The following is a 23,377-nucleotide window of genomic DNA, read 5'->3' as shown; positions in this document are numbered from 1 at the left end:
TGGCTTCTTTGAATCTCTGACCTCAGAATTCTCACTTCCATACTAGTTTCTCTGCCTAAAATTCTATCTCCATATACCCCAATTCTACCTAGCTTCTAAATCCCAATATAAATTCCCAATCTGTTTTCCCAGAGAAGTCTTTGTTCATCCATTGCTCACCATCACCTAGCTCCTCCCTCTTTTCTCTGATAATCCCATGCCATTTCATCTGAATCATTCCTAGAGATGTCTGTTTGCATTTTAGTTATTAACGTATATGCTGTATCCTACCTCTACTCCACAAGATCCATGGGGGCAGGATCTGTATCTTAGAATGTGAAATGATGTCTTCCCCTCTTTTAGCAGAATGTCTCAAAGCAGCAAGCATTCCATAACTATGAATTTGCTCTGTAGCCTTGCTTTGTTCTTCCAGATCCACTCTACACAATTCTGTGCTTATTCCAGGAAGCTGACAAATTAGGTTTGACTGGAGGAGAGAAGACAGAGGTGAATTTGGGTATTTATCCGCCAGCTTTCTCCTTTTGGAGTGGCTAGAAGTTAGTCCTTCCTTTATCAAAGGGCACAGCTCTTTTAGAACAGATTGTCCCCATGGCCTCAGGTCCCAGCTCAGACTCTTCCATGTTTTCAGGTTCAGAAATACAATGATTCTAATAGCCTTGCTGTACTATCCTGTCCTTGAGGTTTTCTTCTACAGCCGGGTCAGAGCTGTGGTACAGGTAGAAATGCGGAGCTTAGTATTAAGGTGTTTAAGAAGAGTTTGAAACAGAATTCTGTAGAAAAGAAATTGACCACATTTTGCTTTTCATAACTAACACCAAACTTCTTAGGAAAATCACATTTGCATCATGACTCCTACTTTGTGGGGCATGGTGGCATGCATCTGTAATCTCAGTGGCTTGGGAGGCCGAAGCAGGAGAATTGCAAGTTCAAGACCAGCGTCAGCAACTTAGTGAGTCCCTAAAAAACTTAGCAAGACCCTGTTTCAAAATAAAAACAATAAAGAGGGCTTGGATGTAGTTCAGTGGTAATGAGCCCCTGCTTTCAATCCCCGGTACAAAAAAAGAGGGAGAGAGAGAGAAAAATAACCGTATCAACTCAGAACACAAAAGCAAACAATTCAGACTTCTGCTGTAATCATAAATGAAAATTGTCATAAAAGTTCTTCATTCATTCACTGCTAGTTAATAAATTGCATCACTACTTTGAGATCAAAAAAAGAACTTTCCAGTATTTAGAATGAACCCAAGTGTAAAGTGGACGACATGTTTTATTCTCTTTTATGTCATGCTCACCATATTATCATTTCACTAAGCTGATGTCTCCATCACAAGCATTGCTTTTGAGTTAACAAATATAAAAATATGTAAGAAAAAAACCTTCTGAATTTGTAAAATTTATTTCCACATTATTGTGGAACTTAACATCATAAGAAATATGTTCATATGACTATTATTATTTTGCTATAAATATGTGAAGAGCAGCATGTGGTTGCATAGCTGGTTAATATTAACCTCTCCTTGAATGTTTACCAGGGGCCATGTTCTGTGCTGGATGCTCTATTTGTATTATCTCACTGATTTCTCCTGATACGGGATGAGGTCAGTCTCACTATTACCATGACTTTAGAGATGAGGTAACTGAGTCTTGAAGAGATTAACTTATTTATCTGAGGTCTCCTAGGAGATAAGCAGAGCAGCCAGGATCCCAGGATGTGTGGACCCAACCATGTCAGGAAGCAAAACTAGGATAAATTGTTCACTCTGAAATGGGAACATGACACCACATTTCTGGTGGTCCCCCATCCCCCTACGTCAGAATTATTTGTGGAGCATTACAAACCAAACAAAAACTTCTCCACAAGCCTGTCCATCTTTGTAGATTCCTATTCTTTAGGCCTGAGATGATATCCAGGCACCCAGAATTTTCAAGGTTTAACAAAGGTGACTCTGATGTACAACCAGAACTGAGAACCACTACCATTCTGTACAATGTTTGCAGAGGAAATTTTTTTTTTTTTGGTACCAGGGATTAAACCCAGAGGCACTTCACCACTGAGTCACATCCCCAGCCCTTTTTAATATTTTATTTACAGACAGGGCCTTGATAAATTGCTGAGGCTGGCTTTGAACTCGTGATCCTTCTGCCTCAGCCTTCTGAATGGCTGGGATTACAGGTGTGCAACACCCAACATTTCTTTTTAATTTCCATCAAAAGACTCACACAACGTAGAAACATACAAAGTCAAACAAATATGGATACATTTCAATTGTATCATGCTTTGTTTTTGTGTTTTTGATATTTCCATCATATATATATATATATATATATATATATATATATATATATATATATTATTGCTCCACAAATAATTCTGACGTAGGGGGATGGAGGACCACCAGAAATGTGGTGTCATGTTCCCATTTCAGAGTGAACAATTTATCCTAGTTTTGCAACCCAGAGGTGCTCTACCACTGAGCTACACCCCCAGCCCTTTTCATTTTGAGATAGGGTCTCTCTAAGTTGTCTAGGTTGGCCTGGAGCTGGCGTTCCTCCTGCCTCAGCCTCCCAAGTCCCTGAGATTATAGGCATGCATCACCACACCTGGCCTCTAGCACGCATTCTAATATCCACTGGTGAAACTAGTTCTTATGATATGAGAATTAGATTGATTAAAAGGCAAAATGGCACATGTGTGCTGGTGGGTTTTGGATCTCAGTTATTCTATTCCCTGCACAAATCGATGTCATTATCTTTCATACTCAAGATCTGCAGCTGACCGTGCAGGTGTACAAAGGCTGCAGTCCGCTGTGTGGCTTGCAGGAGGCTCCTTCAGAAATGATTCCTTGCTAAGTCATTCGTGGCAGGACCGTCCCTGCTTGCAGCTCTGCCTTTTCCCCATGGGCTGTTTGTCCTTAGAATAACTTGCCTTTCCTCTGACAGTTGTAAGATGTATTGATGGTCTGCCCAGCAGTCTCCCGGCCTTTCCTGCTGAAGTCCTGATTTTGATTTTTTCCAGAACTTAAGTTCCATCCCACCCTAGAACTGGGGATGGAGGCATGGAGGTATATTTGCAGAGATAATCACTCCTGAGGAGACCGTGACTGCACTGTCCTGATTCGGGCAGCCCCTTACTGAACTGTGTTCTCTGCAAGGTTTCCCTAGCACCATAGGGAGGGAGCGAGGCTCCTGCAGCCAGCTCAGAGACTGAGCTAGTAAGAGCTGAAGAATGGCCAGTTGATCACTGGTGGCCTATTACTTCTTCCAAGTGCAGTGATCTTGGGTCTTCTACTTTATAGTAATATTTGCTTAACAAAACAAACAAACCTTGTTAAAAAGTCTTTCCAAAAGCAGCATGGAGATTCCTCGGAAAACTTGGACTGGAACCACCATTTGACCCTGTTATCCCACTGTTTGGCATATACCCAAAGGACTTAAAATCAGCATACTCTAGTGACACATCATTGTTCATAGCAGCTCAATTCACAATAGCTAAGCTGTGGAACCAACCTAGATGCCCTTCAGTAGATGAAGGGATAAAGAAAATGTGGTACATATACACAATGGAATATTACTCAGCCATAAAGAACAATGAAACTATGGCATTTGCCTACTGGCAAATGGATGGAACCAGAAAATATCGTGCAGAGTGAAATAAGCCAATTCTAAAAAACCGAAGGCCAAATGTTCTCTCTGATAGGCAGATGCTGACTCACAATAGCCTGGGCTTCAGGGAAGTGCATTGAACATGGGGGATTTGGAGAAAGAAAAGGGGCATGGGAATAGGAAAGACAGTAGAATGAATTGGACATAACTTTCCTGTGTTCATTTATGAATAAACAACCAGTGTAACTGCACATCATGTACAACTACAAGACTGGGAAGTTATACTCCATGTATGTGTGTCAAAATATATTCTACTGTCATGTATGACTAAAAAGAACAAATAAAAAAGTCTTTCCAAGAAGTAATGAGGAGGATGAATGTGCTATTATCTCAAATATAAGGTAGTCAAATGGAACGAGGAGAATGTTCTTGCCCCATCCAGATCTCCACAGTGTACGAGAGAACTTCCCCATGCCTCTCTGGATTCATTCTCCACCCTCCTCCACCTGCTCTGTGCCCTGGGAGGCTCATCATTAGGGACTGCATCATTGCTTCCAGATATCATGGTCATGAGGACCGCCGGTAGGAGACTCACATGAGAAAGGATCAGGAAGCCGACGTACTTATTCCCTCAGATCCCTCTCTTTGTACTTTCTACTATTTTTCCTACAAATCTAACACTGCTCAAAAATAAAACCTACTGCTGGGTGTGGTGGCACAGGAGGGTGAGACAGAAGGATCACCGAGTTTAAGGTCGGCCTCAGCAATTTAGGACCTAAGAAACTTAAAAAGGGCTGGGGATGTGGCTCAGCAGTAAAGCCCCTCTGGGTTTAATCTTCAGTACCCAAAGTAAATAAATATAGCCTACTAATAAAAATAAAATAAATGAAATAAAGCCTATTAATAAAGCACATATATGTATATGTATATTGTAAATAGGCAAAAATGAGCAGTATTTTCAACATGCTGCATGCATCATAGGGTGAAGTGTTCTTAATAGTGGTGTTACTGGGCTTCTCGGTCATCTTCACTTCATTTAATCCCAGGGAACCCCACTGCTTCAACACAGCTGACATGAGGGACTCTATCCCATAAGAAAACTAAGGGCCTGTTCCCTTTCAGTAATCCAAACTGTATCACTGATGTGCATCCCCATGACGAGGGTTTCAAGAACTTCCTAACTAAACTGAAGCCGTTTATGTAACAAGGACAAACCAGGTCATTTTGCCCTTGGAAAGACTGACATGGTTTTCACATTGGGTATGTCTGCTCTTCCACTAAGATCTCTTTTTCTGACAGCAAGTTCTAGCAGAAGAGATGGTACAAGGTACACTGGAAGGGTAGTCATAAAATATCCATAATGGCCTAGGGCCCAAGGCAGGAGTAATCAGGGACAGACTAATCCTGAGGGCCCTTGCTGACCTCTGTGCTCAGTAGAGCATGGAAGAAAGTGTCTCCCCGTTCAGGCACCCATGTCAGGCTAACGTGCACACGAGGAAAGTAGGGCATCTTTAAGCCATTAGTTTATTTCACCATTCCTTTCAAAGTCTAGTTGAGTCATGCACATTATAAATTGGAAGTTAGAAGCGGGGAAAGTCAAAGAAGGAGACTTTGAGTGCCAGTTGAGAAAAACCACACAACACACCCTCACATACAGACCAATAAGATTTTGTCTAAGACATACTTAAAGACCCCCAGAAATTCAAAGTTATGGGCCCGGAAAAGTAGTGACAGAAGGTCAGAAAATTGAGAGGAGGACTGGGAAGAAATAGGAAGATTCCATTACCAATGTTGTGGGGTTTTTTGTTTTTGTTTTTTAAGCAAAGGGTAGGGTTGGGAGGGTGGGATACAAGTTCTTTCCTAAATTGTGTGGATTCTGCAGTGCTGGAGGGGCTCTGGAGCTATTTTTCAGTTCATGGGCTTCCAAAATGTACTCTGTGCAGCCCAAGAATTTTCTGAAGTTCCTCTAGAGCCATTTTTCATGGACAAGTCTAAGTAAGCTTAGCCATGGGCCTCCACATAGCTCTACTTCTTGTTTTGGGTATTGAGGGTGCACAGAATTTATTTGTGTACTTGAGAAAGGTTTTCACCCCTTCAAAGAAAATATTCTTTTAAAACCCACCAGTCTAGTCTAGGCTCAGAGACAGAATCCTCTAATGCTACAGAAGCTTCCTGTTGGCATTCTTTCAGATTGAAAATAACTGAGTGTCGCCTCCCTCCCCCAATCAATTTTGTTAATGAAAAACCTACTTTGAGTACATAGAATGAATCCCACTACCCAAAAATCTCCATGGGACTATCTAAATAATTTTGTTCCCCTTAAGTACTAGTATAATCTGAAGAAATACCAGGCGTGCTTTAAAACTGAAAATTTTTGTTAAAATGATAAATTTAAATTATAGATTATCACCTTTATAAGGAAGTACTGATTCCAGATCCTTAGCTTTAAAGATAATTTACTTTGCCTCTGTTTTGATCTGTTTTTTAAGAAAATAAATCAATAATAAATACTATTTATTTAATTCAATGGAATCTTGTATAAAACAAAGTCTTCCAGTCCCTACTCTGAAATCAGCTTTCATTGTACTTATATAGTTTTAAACACAGAAAATGTGAGAAATTTGGCTAAATTTTTTTTCCCTTGAGCTATATCTTTTAAGTTGACTTTTAACTCATACAAACTCCCAAGAGTTTTTCTAGAATAGAATTGCTGTATTATAGGATATTCTCATCCTCAGATTTCCTAAATAAAGTAGCTAAATTGTTTCTTATTTCTCCTATGTATACCTTGCTTTATTATATTTTGAAAAGCAGATTTTTAAATAAAATTCATCAACTTTTTATTTTATATATAATAACTTTTTGTGTGTCCTAAGAACTCTTTGCCCCAAATATTTTCTTCTAGAAATTCTACTTTTTAATTTTTATTTAAGTTTTTGATCAATTTAAATTAATTTTTGGCATAGTGTTTAAGTGAGTCAAGATTAGTTTTCTTTCATAAAACTGGTATCTTCTATCCAGTTATTTCAGCATTACTTGTTGACAGAAAGAAAGAAAGAGATGAAGGAAGAAAGAGGGAAGGAAAGGGAGAGAAGAGAAACTATCCTTATGAAGTACTTTGGTCTTATAACATTAATTATCTATATGTATGTGGATTTATGTATCTCTAGTTTTTTTCATTCTATTTCATTATTCTATATATTTTTGGTTTTGCTTTTGGTTCTACAGATTGAACCCAGGGGCACTTAACCACTGAGCCACATCCTCATCCATTTTTAATTTTTATTTTGAGACAGGGTCTTGCTGAGTTGCTTAGGGCCTCACTAAATTGCTGAGACTGGCTTTGAACTCCCATTCCTGCCTCAGCCTCCCAAGCCCCTGGGATTATAGGCCTGCGCCACTATCCCTAGTCCTTTATTTTTATTGATGTTCTCTACTTGATGAGTTCTTCACATCTTAGTCTGTCTGTGCCACTATAACAAAACGCCATAGCTTAAAACAACAGAAATGTACTTTTCATGGTTCTGGAGGCTGGAAGTTCAAGATCAGGATGCCAGTGTAGTCAGATTCAGGTTATGGCTGTCTTTAGGGTTTCAGACTTTGGACTTCTTGCTGTGTCCTTACATGGTGCAAAGGACCACACAGCTCTCTGGAACCTATTTCATACAGGCACTAATCCTGTTTACGAAGACCCTTCCTTCCCTTCATAATCTAATCACCTCCTAAAGGCCTCATCTTATAACACTATCACATTTCTGATTGGGTTTCAATAAAGCAATTTTATGGAGAAAACATTCTGACCACAACAATACAAACTTCCTTTAATTCTTTAATCACAGTTTTTCACTAGCTTTAAAATATTATTTATAATGATTTTTTAAAAAGATTTTATCCAGCATCTGGTCCCTTCAAGGTGGTTTCTATTAACTATAATTTTCTCCTGCAAGGGTCATGCTTTTATTATTATTGTTGTTGTTGTTGTTTCATTGTTTCATAAGTTTTTTGAAAATTGGACATTTTGGAGAGTGTATTATAACAGCCTTTGGTTTGTATTTTCTCCACGTAGGAAACGTTATCTGCTATTTGTCTAGTGATTTCCCTGGATGATTCTTTAAGTCTGTCTCCTTTGGAGTGTGTGGCCGTTGACATCTGCTTAGTTCTTCTTTTTTTAAACGTGCTTCCTAGGATCTTTCCTGAATCAGTGTATCTCAGTAGTTATGCCAGGATTAATCAGATGCTTTGCTTGAACAGCTTGAAATCAGTAAGGATTCTACCCTTTGCCACTGGCTCAAGGGCTTGTTGATTGCTTTTAAACTTCAGGGAGTTTAGAATTCTGCCTCAGATTTCACTTTCTGCATGCACAAGACCTGACAGCCAATGACAGTTAAATCGCAGCCTCTCCTATGGGTTTGTGTGGCTTTTGTATGCAGGCAAACTTCTTGAACCCTAGGGATCTGTGGGAGTGTATTAAGGTCCTCTAAGGTTGCCTCATTCATTTCCCAAATATCCTTTTTTAAATTTCTTCCTAATCTGTGATCTCTTACTTGTCCAACAAGCATGACCTCCTGGTAACTGCAATGTTGGCCTTCCCTACTCATTTGCCACAGAGATCATTAAAATTTTCATCAGTGTCTTTGGGCATGTTTTCCTGCATTCTGTTCCTCCCAGGCAGACCCTGAGGTTGCCTGTCCTTGTTGCCTGCCCCTGCCTGAGAGCTCAGTGCAGTGGAGCTGATGGAATGGGGTGCAGAAAGACAGCAACCCAACCTAAAAGTTGTAAGAATCCATGGACTCCCACAGTATAGAGGCCCAGTAGATTTTCTTTTCTTCTCTTTTTTGTTTATGGTACTAGAGATTAAACACAGAGGCACTCTACCACTGAGTTACATCTGGGCCCTTTTCATTTGATATTTTGAGACAGGATCTTACTAAGTTGCTGAGGCTGGCCTCAAACTTAGTATCCTCCTGCCTCAGTCTCCCTAGCTCTGGTATTATAGGTGGGTGCCACAACGCCCAATTGAGGATTAATAGTTCTTCTTAAATAAGTGCTTTTCAAATTTTTGGTCAACACCCAGAATCTTAAAATTGTTGTTTTTGAAATTTTTTTTCCAGTTTTATCATTGTTTGGTGGAGTAAGTATGTGCTAAACTTCTCTCTCAGCTCCTCTGAAAGTCCTACCCCTTCAAGGCCTTTTAAGATCTAGTCTTTAAAGCTGCACAATATTATATTTTTAATTTGTTTTAGTACTGGAAGTTGAACCCAAGAGCACTCTACTACCGAGGTGGGTCACCAGTTCTTTTTATTTCGAAACAGGGTCTTACTAAATTCCCAGGCTGGCTTCAAATTTGCAGTCCTCCTGCCTCAGCCTCCTGAGTAGCTGGGATTACAGGTGTGCACCTCCACCAGACACATAACTTCTGCTTCATTCTGTCAATCAAGGCAAGTCAAAAGGCAGCCATGTTAAGAGAATGGAGAAGCTAAGTGGTGAGTGTAGACTACAGGAGAATTGGCACGACCATCTTGCCAGCAATCTATCACAGTGTGAGAAGAGGTAGAAACACAACAGGCAGAGATGTGGATACAGATACGGATCTGGACATGGACAGAGGCACATATCCAGATAATAATAATCTTTGTGCCCTTACCAGTGAGAAGCAAAAGATAAGAGGAGACAGAAATAAAAGGAATTATTGAAAACAAAGCTTCTGTTATAGATATAGCACACAAAGTTTTTGCAATGCCCAAATTAAAATAAATTTAAGTAAAACATAATGCACTATATTTTTTCTTTTTAAGTAAAACTGTTTGGAGCAGGAGAGTATACTTAGAAAAGAAATTTTGGGGGGGGGGGGGCGGGGGTACTGGGGATTGAACCAAATGGCACTTAATGGATGAACTACATCCTCAGTCCTTTGAAATTTTTATTTTGGGACAAGGTCTTGATAAGTTGCTTAGGGCCTCACTAAGTTGTTGAGGCTGGTCTTGAATTTGTAATCCTCCTGCCTCAGCCTCCTGAGTTGCTGGGATTACAGGTATGTGCCACTGCATCCAGCACGAAGGCTCTTGATCACTAGAATTTCAAATTCTGATTCACTAGTACAGTTAGCTGTAGCATAATCCTAATGAGGCAAAATCGTGATAGTCCCCTGTGCAGAGAGATCTTCTCAAAAACTTGATGAAATCAATACTGCCAATGAGGGAACCAAGAGATGAAACAAGTTGCAGACATTGCTGATAAGCAGTAGAGTCAGAATTTGAACTCAAGACTCTTTCTTCAGTCTATGCTGCATCCCAAACAGTATCCTTTATACTACCCTCAGTCTGGATTCTTTTAGGTCCTTTCAAAGTCTTCCAGTTGTATCTAGGAATATGCAAGTATGTGCCCCCCATACACATCACTCTTGTCTATTGCATAGTGTCACTACTTCCTCCTGTAATGTCCCTTCCTGTCTTTGCATCCCTGAGGTCATGGCCTTGAGTCAGACAAGTCCCACAAAGGTGATGCTATTGTGTTGCTGCTCCACAGCTGGCTCTGGCCTGCCAAAGGCCCTCCATGCCATGCTGAGGCTGCCCACCAGACAATGCAGTCGGTAATGACCAGCTGGTACAGTGCTGCCAGCCTTGGCAAAATCTTCTGTTGGTGCTGCCTGATGTCACAGCCTGGCAGCAGGAGTGCTAACTGGAGCCAGGCGTCCCTGCTCCCTCTGCTGCCCCACAGGTCCAGGCAAAAGTCAAAGTGGGCAAGCTGAGCTAAAGACAGAAAACTACTATCTTCAGAATTGGAAATCCTCTCCAGAGCCAAACAAAAACTACCGATCAATTATCCAGAGCTCCCCTTGGCTCTTAGAGATGTGTTTCTTAAAGTAAAACTGTTTTCAAACATTCAACTATGACAGCAAGGGCTTTTAAACATACCGTAGATTATGAAACACTTTGTTCTTTCCCATGATGTTTCTCTAGAAAAATTAAAACAATTTTAAAGCCTACCCCCCCAAAAGAATTGGAAATTCTCCTCCTCCCTCCAAGAATTAGTATATTTGCTAAGTTATTGTTCTTGTAATTCTCTTGCTTTTGAGATTATTCACGTAGAAATCTATTCTTTGAGTATAGTGGGAACATAAAGAATTACATATTTAAAAAATAGCTAAAAGGAAAATGAAGTTGGCATTTTTGCTTTGTGACAATAGGATAATTAGGGAGTAGGGAATTTTTTTTGAATTTGCAAAACCGTTAGAAACAATCTCTGTTGTACTGAGGCAGAAGAGACTAAAAGTCAGAAAGAAGATTTATTTCAAAATCAAAAACTGTTGGGATTCTTCCTGAGATTTGCATGCTTGAACAGTTCTATTCAAAGGGGCAATCCTGTCCTACCAACACTGCTCCTTCTTAGTCTCATTTCTGTCATGTGTATTTAGGGGAAAGCATTTTCATGGAGCTAATGTTTTGCATGGATTCACATCCAGTTAAAACAACTTTGTGTAACAGGTTCTAAGTCATAGCATTCAAGTGTAAGCTTGTCTATGTGTCTGAATGATTAGGGTTTTGCAAAAGTCAATCCAAATAAAGTTCCATCAGTGTCTTTTTTTTTTTCTTTTTTGCACCCCTGAGGATTGAACCTAAGACCTAGCTCTATACCACTGAGCTACACTCCCAGCCTTTTAAACTTACTTACTTACTTATTTATTTATTTTGGTACTGGGGATTGAACCCAGGAACAGGCTACCTCTGAGCAGCATTCACAGCCCTTCTGTTTCTATTTTATTTTGAGACAAATCTTGCTGAATAACTGAGACTGGCCTCAAACTTGCAATCCTCCTGCCTCAGCCTCCCAAGAACTTGGATTACAGCCACGTGCCACCATGCCCAGCTTGAGACTTGTTGAGTAAGCTACACTTAATGAGTTAAATTGTTATGTAGAATATTATTCGGCACATACTAAATCCATGTGTGTATTACCTTTGGCCATTCAGAATATGGGAAGAATAGACAAAAATAACATAATAGATAAAATGGTTGTCGAGTTAGATAATAGTAACATACTCATCCCAATAATCCCTCTGTGTCATAGTGCAGCAAGATGTCAAGAAGTGAGGTTAGTGGGATTTGAAGGGGATGTTTAAATTGGGAGTAACCTCTAAAAGTCTTTATTAATACTGTTTGTCCTTGTTTTATTTTGTTATTTACTTTTAGAAACATTTTATCGGAAAAAGAGAAAAGAAAATACCTATGACTTCCCCTATGTAACTGGTGTATCCCTGCATCAATTTAGCAGAACTCTATACCCTGGAACAATCCAAAATATAATCCTCTGACTGCAGAACCTGGAAAAACTGTTGCTGCTATTGATACATAACATACCGCTACTTTTGGTCTTTTTATATAAATATAAACACACTCACACACTTATATGTATATATCGAATTTTTGGAAACTTTAGCTGTGCTTTCCTCCTTGGAAAAAGCATCCAAGTTTATCATCTTTATTTGGCATCGTACAGCAATTAACAACCACATTGGATAGGTGTGACAGTGCACACCGAAATCCCAGCGGCTCAGGAGGCTGAGGCAGGAGGATTACAAGTTCTGGGCCAGCCTCAGCAATTAAGCAAGGCCCTTAGCAACTTAGAGAGAACTTGTCTCAAAATAAAAAATAAATAAATAAAAAGGACTGAGGATATAGATCAGTGGTAAATTGAATCCCCTGGGTTCAATTCCTGGTACAAAAAAACAAAAACAAAACAAAACAAAAAACCCAAAAATTAACAAAACAAAATGATATCAATCTATAAATGCTAAATTTAATTTTTTTTTCATTTGTACAGGGGTTAATATCCTGTATTAAATATGTAAGGGTTTGATTACAGAAATTAATAAAGCATCTCTGAACAATGAAAAAAAGTATAACCCTCAAATATATATATATATATATATATATATATATATATATATTTTTTTTTTTTTTTTTTTTTAATGGTACTGGGGATTGCACCCAGGACTTTGTGTGTGTCAGGCAAGCACAGTACAACTGAGCTACATCCCAGCTCAAGCCCATATTAACAGGAAGCAAATCTCTCTCACTTGCTATGCCCCAGAATGCTTACTCATTATGTAGGACCACCCATGTCTGCTTTTGGCTCACCGCTAAAACCAAAATTCAGCTCATGCTCTCTCTGAAAATGACTAACTCCATCATTCTATGAGAATTTTATGAGGAGCTGGGTGTCCTGGCATGCTACACTGCTTCTGCTTGTTTTTGCAGACAAAACCTAGATAGCGTGAGGAAGTTCTCCATTCCCACAGCTGGCATGGCGTCATGTCTCTGTGCCCTACTTGGAGGTGGTTGCTGCAATCAGCAATGGTACTGCAAGGTACAGGAAAGTTGTTACCACCACAAAGAATGTCAGAATCAAAACTGGGCCAAGCTTCCCAAGTGACAGTCCTTAGTGTCACTCAAACCTCCACTCTCAAGATACAAAGACCCCCTCATGCCCACTCCATCAAAGTGGATGACTAGTTTGGGATGGATTCTAGTGTCTCTCTACCACTTCTTTTTTTTTTTTTAGTTTTTGGCGGACACAACATCTTTGTATGTGGTGCTGAGGATCGAACCCGGGCCGCACACATGCCAGGCAAGCGAGCTACCACTTGAGCCACATCCCCAGCCCCAGTCTCTACCACTTCATAAACTGGAACTCACAGTTTCCCTGGCCACACACTGAGAGCAAAGGGCAGCTCACAAATTCTCTCTTTCACCCTCGTGGAAACTTTTCTCCAAGAAGCTTAGCTTCAGAGACCTGCCTTGACTTAATCAGGGTACATGGGTCCATCAGTTTTGGATAGTTTCTATTGTTGTGCCTTCAAATTTACTACTCTTTACTTCCATTATTCCCATTCAGTGTAACTTTCAGCTCAGCCACTGTAGCTTTCATCTCTAGAAGTTCAATTTGGCTCTTAAAAAAAAAAAAAGCAAAAAAAATTAAGAATTTCTTCCATGTCCACTTAAATTGGGGGGGGGGGGGTACTGGAGATGGAGTTAGTTACACCCCCAGCCCTATTTATTTGTTTATTTATTTATTTAGGTACTGGTGATTGTACCCAGGAGCATTCTACCTCTAATCTATGTTCCCAGACCTTCTGTTTTTACTTTATTTTAAAACAAGGTCTCACTAAGTTGTCCAGGTTGGATCTTGAACTTGTGATTCTTCTGCCACAGCCCACAGCCCTCAAGTAACTGAGATTATACACATTTACTTAACTTCTTGAACACAAAATATAGCTGTAAAAATTGTTTGGGTAATTTTGTCTGCTAATTCTAGCATATGAGGCAATACTGGCTCAACTGATTGATTTTTTCTCCTGTTTAAGGCATCGATTTCTTTGAATGCCTGCTAAATTTTGATTGCATATGAGACATTGTGATTTTATTTTGTTGGATGCTGGGTATTGCTGTATTCCTATAAATATTCTTGAACATTACTCTGGGATACAGTTAAGCTAATAGGAAACAGTTTGATCCCTTGTGGTCTTATTTTTAAAGATTTATTAGGTGAGATCAGAGTCATGTTTATTCTCCAGCTATAATTATTCCCCACCACTGAAGCTAAACCCTTCTGAGCACTCCATCAAATGCCCTGTGAATGATGAGGTTCTCCAACATGGCTGGTAGGAACAGGAACCTACTCAGTCCTGTTTAAGTGCTCAGAGTCTCCCCTCTAAGCTGATTGGGTGGTTCTCTGATCTCTGATAAATTCCTCATGTGCATGGAGTATTCTGCTGCATGGTCAGGGAGACACCTTATAGATCTCTGGGTTCCTTTTTCAGTGCAGTTTTTTCCTCTTTGGTATTCTGTGCTATGAACTCTAGCCACTTGGTCTCCCTGGATTCCCAGCCCCATCTATTCAACTCAAGGAGTCTGCCAGCAACTCTTATGTTGTACTTCTTTGTACCATAGCTTGGAAACATGCTCAACAGGACAAAATGGACAAATATAGGGCTCATCCAACATGTTTTTCTGTATTTTGAGACTATCTGTCAGTTGTTGCCTTATGTCTGGCATCCACGACATATTTCATAATTTTTTTCCTTTTTTGGGGGATGGGGGTATTGCAGATGGAAGGATAAATCAAGTCTGTGTTACTCCTTGATGAGACATGTAAGTCTACCCAAAGCCATTCAAATCAATAATGTTCTATTTTGGAAAGAGGAATTAGGGGAAGTAGTACTTTGAGAATATGTAAATAAGAGAGATTTATGGATGGTAATTTACTGAAATAAATAACATACAGCTGTTTTGCATAACACTTCACAAAATATTGAGAAAAACAGACATTATATCAAACAATGAGAAAGACTATGGGGAGAAAACCAAACCTACCCCTGAAGCTGCTATTGGATTGGGGTCTTAATCTCTTTCCTGTCAAAGAAACTCTTGGAATTCTTGTACAAAATTCTCCTAAATCTTTTTAACATGTTCAAATACCATGTTTGAAGTTTCTTTTGTGGGCATGTGTGTGGGCATTGAACCAGGGGTTCTTTACCACTGAGCTGTGTCCCCAGCCCTTTTATTTTTCATTTTGAGATAGCGTCCAAATTGCCCAGGCTGGCTGGGAACTTGTGATCCTCCTACCTCAGCTTCCTCGGTTGCTGGGATCACAGATGTGTACCACCTTGCCCAGCTTCCCTATTTGAAAAGTTTCTACCCACACAATTCAATTTCTACCCATCCTCCTCAACTTTTTAACTCATGGGAAAGAGAATATTTGGTAGAATATTTAAAAATAATAGTGACAGCAGATCCTTCTGCTCTGGAACTCACATAGTCTGGCTCCTTATGTGTGGATCTGGGATGGAATACAGAAGGGAACAGTCTGACATAGAGCAGGAGTGAGATAAAGCTAACAGTCACACCCCATGGATGATTGATATGTGGTCATACTTGCCAGATTTATTGCACTATCCATATATCAAGTGGATACAAAGCAGCCTGGCACATACCTATGAAGCCTGGGTGATTCTCCAGGAAAGGGTTATGGGAACCATCAGAGAAAGATAGAGAACTTATCTGTCCTTGCATATTTGTGGAGAGACTGATCCAAGAAATCCCTGTTCCCTTTCTAAGTTTTAACAGAGGCTAGTATTTCTAGTAACCTCCAAAGTAGAGATCAGATTTCTCAAAAACCTATAGTCACCCACATGGAAATAAATTCAACTTTTAATTTTTAAAATAACTTTATAAAAGTGACAGCTTTAGATGCTGAAAGAAACAGAGAGTGTCTGAAATGGGAGTGACACTGTGATCTAGTGGGGAAATAAGTCATGCCTTTATTCAAAGTAACACAAGGGAAGGAGTAAGTCACAATATAGAGTGTCAACAGAAGAAAGGTCACAGAGTTAGCAAATAATGGTAAGGAAAAAAAATCACAAAATTTTGCTGAGCGTAGTGGGGCATGCTGGTAGTCACAGTAACTTGGGAGGCTGAGGCAGGAGGATCACAAGTTCAAGGCCAGCCTCAGCGACTTAGTGAGTCCGGTTTCAAAATAAAAATTAAAAAGGGCTGGGGTATAGCTCAGCAGTAGAGCATCCTGGGTTCAAACCCCAGTACAAAACAGACAGACAGACAGACAGACACACACACACACACATGAGAAAATCATAATATTTAAGTTCAGAGAGATCAGAGAAATATATAGTCACTAGGCTGGGGTGGCCTTAAAATGCCCCATGAAACTTGTGGGGATCCTGTTGTGCTTGATGGGATTTCAATGAGAATAGTCTTGGGGTGGCCAAGACTCATGGGGACTTATTCCCATATAACTTTCACTTCATGGCAATACTTGCAGAGCTAAAGTTTCATGAAAAGTAAGGTGGCAACAAGTGTAAAGTTCAACATTCCCCAGGGCAGGAACTCTAAAACTTTACATCCTAGAGTCAGCTGACACCCCACTGCTCCTGGGCTCTCCAGCTGGGATAGTGGCACAAAACTGCTTCTAAATTCTTACCTCTTCAAGAAGGGGAGGAAGGGAGGGTCATTGCTCATAAGTCAGGCATTGGTTCATTGAGCACATAATAGTGCGAGGAATTGCCCATCATCTTATCATTACCTGCTTCAGTGAACATGATGAATGGGTAAGAGATAAAGCTGTTTCAGTACTGCTGCGTGTGTTCCTGCAACATCATTTTCCTGCTGCCTTTGTAGGAGTAGCTTATAGACTGATGCTAAGAAAACTGCTGAATCTGGAATTGCTTGCCAAGGAAGAAGAGGAAGAATGATGTTGACCCCTGCAAGGACACAGAAGAGCAATGATCCTGCCTGTATCAAGAGAACAGTTGGTGAAGTTGAAGACTCATGGGATTGGACAAACAAAGAAAAATTAAACCCATAAAGAGGGGAAAGACAATGCTGTGTACTTTTTCAGAGCACCTTTGCTCTGAAATCAAGGCAAGTTAAGAGAAAGGTATATACTCCCAGTGAAGTAGGAGTCAGGGCCAGTGGTCATTGCAGTTAGAACTAGTATCTGGGGCTGGGGCTGTAGCTCAGTGGCAGAGCGCTTGCCTAGCATGGGTGAGGCACTGCGTTTGAGCCTCAGTACCACATAAAAATAAAGAAAATAAAGGCATTCTGTCCATCTACATCTACAAAAAAGAAAAAAAAATTTTAAAAATCTAGTATGGAACCCTCCATTTCATGGTTAATAAATGAAAGAAAAGCATTCCCCATGACCATTTCCTGATTTCCTTGTGTCATTCAAAATAGAAAGCATGAATTTCAAAATCTCAGATAATTTGGTGTTTTATTTTACAAAATTATAGGTACTATTATAATTACCCTTCAAAGATCAGGAAATCTTTATTTTATTTCCTACTTCCTATTATACCTTGAACTTAATGTCAATCTTAACTCTATTCCCATCACCCTGTGAATTTATCATATAAATTTTCAAATACTATTATCATATAAGGAAAGAACTCAAAAAAATTTGGGGTGGGTGGGTATGGTGCCAAGATCTTTGTTTTTTATTCTCCACTACTCGTCAAAAATGTTTAAATATTTCTACTTGAAGAATAAGGGTTATTAATTTTTTTATAATGGGATGGAACCCTGGAGTGCTTGACTACTGAGCTGAATTCCCAGCCCTATATATATATATTTTTTATTTTGAGACAAAATAAAAGGCCAGCTGAGGCTGGCCTTGAACCTGTGATCTCTGTCTTAGTTATTTAAATCACTGTGGTTACAAGAGAACACCATTCTGCCTCCCTGAAAGATTAATAATTAAATGTAAGAATTTCAACTTAATTTATTTTTTGTCAAAGGATAGAATTGCAATTTAGTTTTAAAGATCTAATTGACTTTATTTTGCCGTTTTAGAATCAGGCAACACTTCCTTTCAGAAAGTAGAATAAATGTTTCAATGAGCCAAGCAGAGAGGTTGGTTTCATACACAGAAAAGGTATATAATATATTATATATATATATATATATATATATATAATATACAATATATAAATTTATATATATATATATATATATATATATATATATATATATATATATATATATATACATATTTTTTTAAAGTGGCTTTGTCATTTCAAACTTATTTTCCTTGTAAGGTGGGGGATAGGGAGACAAAACAATAGAAAAATAACCACCTGGTTAACATAAGGTTACCAGTTTTGTGTAAAGATTAAGGTTAAGGTAAAGATAAATTCACTATTATGCTGGTTGAAACTGGCCTGTTTAGAAAATTTGGCTGTTATCTCTCTAATCCTGATATCTAGGAAAGCCAGATAAACAGCTTAGTTTCAGGTTGATGACATAGAACTTTAGCACAAGTGACTCCCTTTTCATATTTAGCCCATTCAATTAGGGCCAGTGCAGAACCTTAGTTCAAAAACATGTTTTCTTATGTGAGCAGAGTACGTGCCTGTTATCCCAGTGTCTCTGAGGCTGAGGCAAGAGGATCCCCAAGTTCGAAGCCAGCCTGAGTAACCTAGCAAGACCCCTTTTCAAAATAGAAAACAAAAATGTCTGTGGATGTAGTTTGGTGATCGAGTGCCCTTGGGTTCCATCCTCCCACAGCATTGTAAAAATAAATAAATAATAAAATAACATTTAAAATTCTATAATTTTTATTTAACATTTCCATTTAAAAATAACAACCAACATCTGGGTGTGGTGGTGCATGCCTGTAATGCCAGCGGCTAGGGAGGCTGAGGCAGGAGGATCACAAATTTAAAGCCAGCCTCAGCAACTTAGAAATGCCTCAAGCAACTTAGGGAGATCCTGTCTCTAAGTAAAATATCAAAAGGGCTGGGAATGTGGTTCAGTGGTAGAGTGTCCCTGGGTTCAATCAACAAATAAAATCACTTTACTGCATTATCATATCAGTAGTGGAGTTGTTTACTTTGCATTTAAATACCAAGTTGGATACTCACTTCAGGGTGCATTCATTAGGCAGAGGTGACTAAGAAGCATAGAGAGGCAGATAACCATACAAATTAAAATTGTTTAAGTCACTGTGTAGGATAGTCGTGCTTGTGTTTTACATCCTCAAAAGTCCTCAAAAGTCAAAGATTAATGAAAAGCAAAGGATATCGAAATAGTCCCCAGAGAACTTCCCTTATCTACAACTGTTCCCTACCCACCCTCCTGCCCTGTCCTAAGTGAGCTTTACCACCAGCCACAATCTTCTCCCATGATGTGGCCCTGCTAAACGTCATAAAACCCAGATCCTTGTTGTAGCCTGTCACCATTTTCCCTCTAGAATATGTGCCCCTCCACTGCTTAATACAGCATCACTGATCCGTCAAGGTCTGTCTCCCTGTCTTTTTCTTTTCATGTTCTCTTTCATTTGCTTTAAAAAAGCACCATGACTCTATAACCATTACTGCAACCAAAGCCAAACTCCTAAACTTACATAAGTTTTTAAAATCTTTTATAAAGTGTTGATTCGTCAATTGTCAATTGACTGCCTTTTATGTGTCAGGTGGTGTGACACAGAAGAAAATACTAATATTGAAAAATAGCTAAGCCTGTAACTAATAAACATTCAATTTCATTAGATGTAATGAAAAGAACCCTGGTCTGGTTAACTAAACTGGGCTCTCTGTGACCTTTGGAAGGTTCTTTAGACTCACCCTGGGTTTAGTTGTCTTACCTGTTTACTAGATTATATCTAAATTGCATTGCAGTTCTATATGCCATGTTCTTATGAAAGATCAACTTCTCTTTATTTTTAACTCAGTGCAAGTATAGGTGTTATGGTTGAATACATTTTTAATATGAATTTAAAAATCGGTAAGTCATTATATTACTAAAGATGCTCTGAATTTCCATTTGGCCCAAATTCTAAACCAGATAGTACCCCCAGTCCTATTAACTTGCCAATAAATACTGATTCAAGGTCAGGGCATGGGTGTGGGAAGGAGTGTGAATGGAACTTGGCTAGATAAGAGACAATTCCCCTAAATGCACAAATTGCTGATAACATGGCCATTTCACCTGTGTAGACTGAAGGTCAATACAAAGATTCATTGAGTAAGCTGATTTCTGATTACAGGAGCTGGTAGGAATCTTTGCAAAAATCTGGCGAATGTTGGAAGGCAGGGTTGGAACTGCCCATGGCCTGAAAAGACACTAAGAGCTTGAGAATAATGACAAAGAGAAACTGAAAGAACTGGCAGGAAGGGCTTTCTCAACTCAAAGGAGGAGGGAGGCTTCTTATTCCTGAAGCCAGGTAGCCTTTAGAGGAGGATCAAGCCAGGTGTGGTGGTGCACGCAATTTAGGAGGATCAGATGTAGGTGATGTGCATCCTCAAAGTTAATTTTTATTTACCTCCCTCCCCCGTTTTTATGTGCCTACTGTATACTTGACACACTTCCAGACAATGGGGATACAAGAAGAGTCCTCATTTGGTGGAATTTACATTCTAGTTGGGGAGACAGATAATACACATTAAGGAAAGAATAGATGAAATAACTTTGGATGGGAAGAGGGCTCTGTCTGCAAAATATAAAATAGGTTAATATGATAGAAGGTGCTAAAGAGAGCCAGGAGCCGTGGCACATTCCTGTAGTCCCAGGACTTAGTTGGGAGGCTGAGGCAGGAGGATCACTTGAGCTCAAGACTAGCCTGAGCAACAGAGTCAAGTAAATAAGTAAGCAAGTAAATAAATAAATAAATAAATAAATAAATAAGAAAGCAAGCAAGCTAGCTAGCTAAAGAGGAGGGAGAATGGGCAGTAATGAGAAAGCTAATGGAGTCTACAAGGTCCTCCCTGAAGAGGTGACATTTGAGATGAGGTGTGAATATGAGGATCCCTCTTTGCAATGATGTTGGGGAAATGTGTCTTAAGCAAGCAGAATTGGAGATGGGATTCTGGAGTGTTCAAGGTACAGAAGGAAAATTGGAGGGAGTAGAGCCTGGCCTAGGAATAAAAAAAGGACCTCGGAGGAACATGCAGGGTTTCAATGTTGCTCCAACTGCATTGGGAAGCTGTAGCCTAGTATTGGGTTCCTTGGTTCTTGTCTAATCCAAAGAAAGATTTGCAAGACATGGGATGTAATGCCAAATTTGTGGGACCCCAATAAACCTCCAGGAGCCGAATCCGATGCAATCACACAAGAGTCTTTATTGCAAGCTCCAGCCTGGATTCACAACCGTTCCCGTCGCAGTGGTCCAGAGGAGTGAGCCCCAACACTTAGTTCAGTGAGGATTTATTGGTTTTTTGGGGAATACTCTATGTGTCACAACATCACACAGCAAATCATTTCACACAGTGGGAAAGTCAAACAACAACTCTTAACATTGATTAGCATATTCATTGGCGGGAACAAGTCGGGTAAGGGTGACTGGTTAGAACTGATTGTGGTTTAAGCCGAGAGCGGGTGTACATGCTGAACTACTTGGTTTCCTAACATGTTATCAATCAACAAAACTACTAGGGTGGTCACCTGGCATTTCAGGTATCTTCCCTGTCTCACTCTAATTGGTTGTTGCTATGGTCCGAATTAGGCCTCAAGCATTTTTTGGAACTTGCATTTGCTGAGTCAAGGACATCTGGTAGGACAAATGACTCAACAGGGTAGCTATGTGCCTAGGAATGTGTTTTCCAAGGACAAGAGTCAGCCCTCTCCCACTTTGGACAGGCCCTGCTCTGAGGTATAGGCTGGTTTTTCAAAAATGGAGTCACATCAGTTTCTCAGGATAAGCATAAAGGGTTTATTAAGCGAAGTAAAAATACACTCCAGATGAGAGAAAGTGGCCCACTATAGGTTTTCTACACTGCAGGTTTTAATATTTGGTCTAGAAACCTCCCTCCTCATGTATTTTGTGCTTGGAGGATGCTTACCCTTGTCTCGGTGGCTCAGTGCGCCTGCGCTGATTTCACCGAATTGGAAAATTTCCTGTCAGCACCTAAGTGAAACTTTGCTGTGTTAGTTTTAAAAAACTACTATGGCTGCTCTGTATATTGTTTTCATAAAGCATTTCTTTAATTAAAAAAACTCAGATTTAAAAGTATAAAAGAGTTGCTTGACCTGCAGGTGTGTCTGAATGTCAGGCATCTTTAATAAAGGATTGATCAGGCATGTTTGTTGACTGACCTGTAATCCATGCAGTAAAAGAAATTTCCCCAAGAAGGAGTAATAGGCAATAAATAATGCCTGACACCCAGGAGGGAGGAGGGAGTGAGAAAGATAATCAGAGGGGAATAGATACTTCTGAAATGGGAATCTCAGTACCAGGTTCTCCTGGTTCCAGGAAGCCTTATAGCCTTCGTAAGAGCAAACAAATTGCAGGTGACATCCATCACTCAAAGCTGATTTTTATTAAAAAAAAAAAAAAAAAGACCTTAAAAAACATGGAAAATTGCAAAGGCTGGGCAGCACAGATATAGAATTAAATTTCCCTTAACAAATGAAAAGTATAAGATAATGATGGAAAATGGATTTATATTTTATTTAGAAATGGCATAAATCTCTCTTCTTAGCTTATTTAATTGATCACGATTTGGAGGAGGGTTATTATTACATTATAGGAAAGTGACAAATGCTAATTTTCCCAGAAAAATGCTAGATTTTCCCAGAAGAATTTCACAAAGATATATGTGTATGTGTGTGTTTATTTACGTGGAAAACTAAAGAAATATATCTTCAGGTATATTTAGAGAAAAAGGTCTCTAAATCAAAGGAAAGTAAAGGTGATAACATAAAACTACAAAAGAATGTCCATAATTGTATAAGGCACCAAAGAAAACCAGTTTTTAACTTTTTTTTAATGTTTTTCTGTTTTTTAAAACTACATATTTTTTACAACAGCAATTTCACATAGTACATATCATTTTGTTTGTTTTTATCATTTTATTATATATATTATATATTTATATTTTCTTTCTAAACAATAAGCCTACATTTAGTTAGTAGTTAAAACAGTTAAATACAGCATCACATTGAAAATTGGTTAATATGCTTTAGAAAAAAGCTGTTTAAATGCTGTTGCATGAACTATGTATGACATTGTTAAAATTTTACATATGGTGTTAAAATTCTAAATTTATAGCAAAACTAGGAAAAAGTGTTTTTCTTCCAAGTTAGATTTTATCTGGCCCTCATGTTATCCACTCATTCCACCTGTATAATATTTTCTATTAAATTGGCATCATTCAATGCAGAGTGGGGAATAATGAAGACATTACAAAACCAAGTGAATGACTCTGATCTCAAAATACTGTATGGGGAGAAAGAAGATACATAATATGCCAAGAAAATAGGAA

The sequence above is a fragment of the Marmota flaviventris genome, chromosome 7 (assembly GCF_047511675.1).
Source record: "Marmota flaviventris isolate mMarFla1 chromosome 7, mMarFla1.hap1, whole genome shotgun sequence".
NCBI lineage: Eukaryota > Metazoa > Chordata > Mammalia > Rodentia > Sciuridae > Marmota > Marmota flaviventris.
Note: the sequence above shows the minus strand (reverse complement) of the source record.